This window comes from Phoxinus phoxinus (genome assembly GCF_949152265.1).
Source record: "Phoxinus phoxinus genome assembly, chromosome: 20".
Taxonomy (NCBI): domain Eukaryota; kingdom Metazoa; phylum Chordata; class Actinopteri; order Cypriniformes; family Leuciscidae; genus Phoxinus; species Phoxinus phoxinus.
The window spans coordinates 9,302,157-9,309,183 of NC_136895.1; the positions used below are offsets into that span (position 1 = coordinate 9,302,157).

Consider the following 7,027-nt stretch of genomic DNA (forward strand, 5'->3'; position numbering starts at 1 on the left):
CCCAGGACTTCCTCTTGTCTGTGTGGTCGAGGTTTGTGTTTCCGCTCTCAGTACGAGATGTTTGAATGATCGCAGTATAGCAGATATTATTCTTCTGATCAGATCATGAAGATCATACAGCTGCAGATCTGTGAGTTTCTCATGTCACATTTGATTGAGTCACTTTTCTTTTGATTTTATATCTTAATAAATGTGTTTTTCTTTCTGTCATAGATCTGTTCATGTTGTATCAAGCCACAGAGAGTCTAACAAACACACCAGTAACTTTAGGATCTGATGTGATTATAACCTGTGATCTTGATATAGAGGACATTTACTGGTATAAACTGAAATTACCGGATCCTCCAGTGTTCATCTTACGCTCTTTCAGCAACACATATGAAGGACCTAAAAATGAAAACAGCAACTTCACTCACAAATACTCAGTGAAAAATAACAGTCGTCTGTTCATCAAAAATATCACCATTGATGAATTAGGAGTTTATTATTGTGTGAAAACTAGTGAACCACTAAAATTCAGCAACGGCACCAAAATCTACATCAGCGGTAAGATATTATTATTTCATGTCTTCATAAACCACATGATGGATTCCATATTGAATATAAATAACTAATACTAGTTTAATTGTTCTGTTAAAGACTGAAACTGAATAAAGATTGAACTTCAAACCTTTTACAGATTTTGTCCATAAGAATATCACAGACTCCGTCCACAGGAATCAGACAGATGACGCTCCACAACACCAGATATGGAGAAATATGACCATCATATCCATCCTGCTGAATGTGCTTCTGACCATTGCATTAATAGGTTTGTTCTTGTTTTACTACAGTAAAAGTGTCAGTGAACTACAAGAAGACATACACAAAATTTTACAGAACGTGTTTTCTATTCCGCTGTGCTACTTTTGCATTTTATTTTTTATGTAAACATTCTTTGCTGTCCCAAATTAATTGATATAAGTACCAGTGTAGAACACTATATAGAAACTGTGTCTATTCCTCGTTTAGTGAGGCCAAACAATAAATCTACTGCAGGATCTAAGAAAAATCTAATTGTGATTAAACCAGAAAATCTCAATATTAGTGAACAAAAACAATTTCTAAAGCTAGGTCTTCTAAACATTAGATCACTCACACCTAAGGCGGTTATTGTAAATGAAATGGTCACAGATAATAGCTTCGATGTACTTTGCCTTACTGAAACCTGGCTTAAACCAAATGATTATTTCGGTCTTAATGAGTCCACTCCACCAGGATACGGTTATAAGCATGAGCCCCGTCTGATTGGTCGTGGCGGCGGTGTTGCAACAATCTATAGAGATATTCTTAATGTTACTCAGAAAACAGGCCACAGGTTTAATTCGTTTGAAGTACTTGTTCTAAATGTTACGCTCCTAGATGTAAGAAAGAAATCCCTATTATCTCTAGCCTTGGCTACTGTATAGACCGCCAGGGCCTTACGCTGATTTCCTAAAAGAGTTTGCAGATTTTCTCTCAGATCTATTGGTCAATGCCGATAAGGCAATAATTGTTGGAGATTTCAACATACACGTTGATAACACAAATGATGCGTTAGGAGCTGCGTTTACAGATTTATTAAACTCCTTTGGGGTCAAGCAAAACGTTAGTGGTCCCACTCATCGTCTTAATCATACTCTAGATTTAATTATATCATATGGAACCGATCCAACCGATATAGATATTATACCGCAAAGTGATGATATCACTGATCATTACATGGTAACTTGCATACTACGTACGGCTGAAATGTGTCATGTTGCGCCACGTTATCGACCAGGCAGAACAATCCTTCCAACCACTATAGATAGATTCTTGAATAGCTTACCTGATCTATCTCCGCTCCTCAGTGAACCCAAACAAACAGAGGAACTAGAGGAAATGACTAGCAGTATGAGCACCATTTTCTCTAGTACATTAGAAACTGTTGCACCAATTAGATTAAAAAAGGTTAGAGAGAAAACTAAAGCACCATGGTACAACAGTGCTACGCATGTTATCAAGAGAGAAACTCGTAACTTAGAGCGCAAATGGAAACAAACTAATTTAGAGGTCTTTAGAATCGCGTGGAAAGACAGTATGTCACGTTATAAAAAGGCTCTAAAAGCAGCCAGGGCTGAGCATCTACGCAAACTAATAGAAAATAACCAAAACAATCCAAGGTTTTTATTTAACACCGTGGCTAGATTAACAAATAAACAGACATCACCTGAACAAAATATTCCGTTACATTTTAATAGTAATGATTTCATGAATTTCTTCACTGAGAAAATAGAAAGCATCAGAAACACAATTGTAAATGTACAATCTTTGACAGCGTCTTATGATTCAGCCTCAATTATCGCCCCTCAAGAACAACTACAGCGCTTTACAACTATAGGACAGGAAGAGCTAAATAAACTTATCACTGCATCTAAACCAACAACATGTTTATTAGATCCAATACCCACTAAACTACTGAAAGAAGTGTTACCTGTAGTGGAAGAGCCTCTTCTCAATATTATTAACTCGTCTCTATCTTTAGGACATGTTCCAAAAACATTCAAGCTGGCAGTTATAAAACCTCTTATTAAGAAACCACAATTAGATCCAAATAACCTAGCAAATTACAGACCCATTTCAAATCTTCCATTTATGTCTAAAATACTAGAAAAAGTTGTGTCCGCTCAATTGTGCTCTTTCTTGCAAGAAAACGATATCTATGAAAAGTTTCAGTCTGGATTCAGGCCGCACCATAGCACAGAAACTGCACTCGTTAAAATACAAATGATTTACTTTTAGCTTCTGACCAAGGCTGTATCTCAATACTAGTTTTACTCGATCTTAGTGCTGCGTTTGACACTATAGATCATAAAATACTCTTAGATCGACTTCAAAATTACACTGGTGTTCAGGGACAGGCATTAAGCTGGTTTAGATCGTACCTATCAGACCGTTACCATTTTGTCCATTTAAATGGGGAAAAATCAAAGATAACGTCAGTAAATTATGGAGTGCCACAGGGATCTGTATTAGGCCCCCTGCTATTCTCAATTTATATGCTGCCACTTGGTAATATTATAAGAAAACATGGAATAAGTTTCCACTGTTATGCTGATGACACTCAATTATATATTTCATCTAGACCAGATGATAACACTAAATTATCTAAAATGACAGAGTGTGTTAAAGATATAAAATATTGGATGACGTGTAATTTTCTTCTATTAAATTCAGATAAAACGGAGGTATTACTGATTGGTCCAAAAAACTGCCCACAAAACCTCTTACAATACAACCTTAATCTAGATGGACGTCCTGTTACTTTATCCTCTACAGTAAAAGACCTGGGTGTTATACTAGACCGCAACTTGTCTTTTGAAAATCATATTTCAAATGTCACAAGAACAGCCTTTTTCCACCTTAGAAACATTGCTAAGCTACGTAATATGCTATCAGTTTCTGATGCAGAAAAGTTAGTTCATGCATTCATGACCTCGAGACTAGATTACTGTAATGCTCTATTAGCTGGTTGTCCTGCATCCTCAGTAAACAAGCTACAGTTAGTCCAAAATGCAGCTGCTAGAGTTCTTACTAGGTCAAGAAAATATGATCATATAACACCAATTTTATCATCTCTACACTGGTTACCTATTAAGTTCCGTATCAATTACAAAGTATTGTTACTGACCTATAAAGCCCTAAATGGTTTAGCTCCTGTGTATTTAAGAGATCTTCTATCGCCATATATTCCATCGCGCTCTTTAAGATCGCTAAATTCGAGGCTTCTGGTCGTACCTAGGATATCTAAGTCCACTAAAGGAGGGAGGGCGTTTTCACATCTAGCTCCTAAACTCTGGAATAGCCTTCCTGATACTGTCCGAGGCTCAGACTCGCTCTCCCAGTTTAAAACTAGATTAAAGACGCATCTCTTTAGCCAAGCATTCACATGATGCATCTCATACCTTTTATACTACAGTTAAATCAGATCAAATGCATTCATATTAAGAACAGCAGCTACGCTAATTATTTCCCATCTGCCTTTTTTGTTGTTATCTCGGGACGCCTGTCCCGAGATAAGTCAAATAGAGTTTGTCAGCTCCAGTTAGTATCCAGCCTCTCATGGAGACTTCAGATGCCCCAACGCCTGTGATGAGACGACTCGACGCCTGTGAAGAGACGACCCAACGCCGGCGATATGTTATGCCCTAAATTTCATGATTAACTAACTGTATTTTTGTATGTATATTTTTGAAATGCATTTTCTGTAAAGCTGCTTTGAAACAATGTGTATTGTGAAAAGCGCTATACAAATAAACTTGAATTGAATTGAATTGAATGTAAACACACTAAACGGCATTCTAAAAATGCCTAAAAAAAAGTTATACCTTTAAAAAACGCATTTCTCTAGACACTTTTTTCATTCCCCTGAATCTCACATGTTTCACAGTAAAACACATTCTCTGTGAATCAGCTCTTGGACTGTTACAATGTGTGAATGCAGTGATGTTTCATATTCAGTGTTGTTTCAGGGATGGTGAAGAGCTTCATTGATGCAAAATCTGCTGCTCAAAACTCAAATTATCCACAGGTAAAATCTTCAATATTAATATATGTTATATTTTTGTGTCCTCTATTACCCTGGTGATTCTTACAGTTCAACTTCAAGCTGCATGCACAAGATTCATTAAATCTGAAATGTTTATGACCAGCTGACTGTACATTATGTCTTGAATACTGTATATGTCCATTGATATATAATATGGTCCTCTTCCAGTGTGCTGAAGTTGATTTCTCCATGTGCTCCAGTAACACCAGGAGTCAGGAGCAGAGCACTACTGTCTACAGCCAATGCATGATGTGATACACATTATTAATAAGTGTACCTAAATAAAATGTATTGTTATTATGTTTTATATGTGTGATTTTTAATTTCCATTTATAATTTTCAAATATACTTTCCGTTTGCTGCTTTGTATGTAAATATGCAGTGTGTATGATAGTAACATGTTTTGCTGATACTGTTTTGAGTGGAGATCTTGCTTATATATAGTAATATAATCGTTTTCTTCTCTCTCTATTATAAGTGCGCTGACATGCTCAGCAGTGAAAGTTGTAAACCTCATGGCAAATGAGCTTTCTTGGGGCTGCAGCTTTTTTATTCTTGATTTTAAATTACACATGATGTTTTACAGAGATTTGACAAAGCTTGAAGTCAAGAAAACAAACGTCAATAAATCTAAAGATTTTTTTTGGGGCATGCATATTATTATTTTACATTTTTTTGCACATATTTAAAAACATGTAACTTTTGCACAGTTTTCTTTTTTTGTGTGTGGTTAACACAAGCATGGTTTCGTGCAAATTAAGTGTTCCACTGGTTTGGTCACTTGATGAACAACACGATCACACACACTCGCATTTATCAAGTGGTTTAAACTTTTACCAAGTGAACGTCATAAAACATCATGATAACACTTTACAATGATGTTCCATTTGTTAACACAAGTTAACTTCACTAGTTAACATGAACTAACAACGAACAAATACTTCTAGAGCATTTATTAATAGTTAACTGGGCTTTTCTCTGTGTCTTGGGTCATTTTGTTGCCAGTGAATTAGAGCTAAAAAAAATAAAGACAAGAGATTATATATATAGGCCAATGGTTGAGTTTTGAACAAATAGACCAAACATTTTTTTTTTAAAACTAGTGTGGCCAGAGCAAACCTGCCTTTAACTTCCTCTTAACTGTGTTTAAAACCACCCTGTGCGTTTGAAAGCTCTGAGGTAAAGTTTAATCTCTACAGTCATGTGAAAGAAACAAGTGTTTTAACATCATGAAGATTGTCCAGCTTCACTATTCTGCCCTCGTGAAAGAGTTCCCCTTCTCCAACTCGGCAGACAGATAACTCCTTCCACAAGAAAGTTGAACTGAAGCATGGATTTATTAGCACCACCACTTCAAATACAAGTGGAACAGAGTAAAGTACAGAAAAAGGGAAGAACACGATTCTAAAGAGATTGTAACAGTTTGCTAGTTGACCAATTACATGGAAACAAGCTTCTTGTAAATCTAACACTTACAGACTAAGAAAGAAGGCATACATCTCCAACTATCACCCACCCAAGGGCCAACCTCTGTGCAAAGGGAGCATGTTGTGGTCCGCTGCATTGCTCCAGCACCTTGTGTGCCTGAATGAGGTCTCTTCTGAGAAGAACCAGAATTTTGGCCTTGGGATGTAGACATGGAATCTTGGAGGTTACTGATCTTAAGTGGTTGTAGTATTGTGCTGCCTCTGGAGTGGGAATCTCTGCCCGGGTATTTTTGGTATTTTACACATAATAATCAATGATGATCACATTACACAAAACTGAAATTGCACGTCAAAATAACACATTAGCAATATTTTTTGAGACCCCCCAAAATTTCACAAATCACGTTTTCAGGGTGATAGGATTTTTTGACAGGTTTTTTTTTTTTAGTTCACACCCTGCATTTACCAGGCTGATCTTTGAGCTGGACTTTCCACTGTTGTGATTTCCAATCGAATAAGGAGCTGGTGAAAAAGGAGCTGGAGTCAGCCTCGTGGAGACCGGTTATTTCCACGATCTCGACACCTCGGTGTGGGAAAGAATGGCAGGCCCCGACGCGGAGGACATGCTCGTGAGGATCAGAAAACTTTCATCCAGTTTGGATTTGGGACGAACGTCCTGCTTGTCTGCTGGCCAGTCAATGTTTAGTTCGGCAACAGCACCGGACACAACCTCCACCAGTTCCTCATAAGCAGGAGAGTGAGATGAGGAGTCATCACCCTCTGCTTCAATGCTTTCTACATCCAACTCCTCAGAGCTGGATATATGAAGCACTGGTGTGGAAGGAACCGCAACGCATGCTTCCTGACACTGGGAAAAGGCAATAGATCTATCAGGTGAGGGCTGAGATAAGGCAGGGCTCGTCTCAAACCCCTCTGATAATGTAACATGGGCAGGGGTGCACACACAATTTAAAGTGCTGTTTGCTTGCCA

The 7,027-nt window shown here is 37.5% G+C and overlaps 1 long non-coding RNA gene across 1 annotated transcript; it reads left to right on the plus strand.

Moving 5' to 3' along the window:
• LOC306988919 lies at window positions 1-4,909 on the plus strand. Its single transcript, XR_013795526.1, has 4 exons — window positions 1-130; window positions 214-546; window positions 680-4,591; window positions 4,778-4,909. It is a non-coding gene; the product is annotated as an uncharacterized lncRNA (long non-coding RNA).
• The last annotated feature ends 2,118 nt before the right edge of the window (window positions 4,910-7,027 follow it).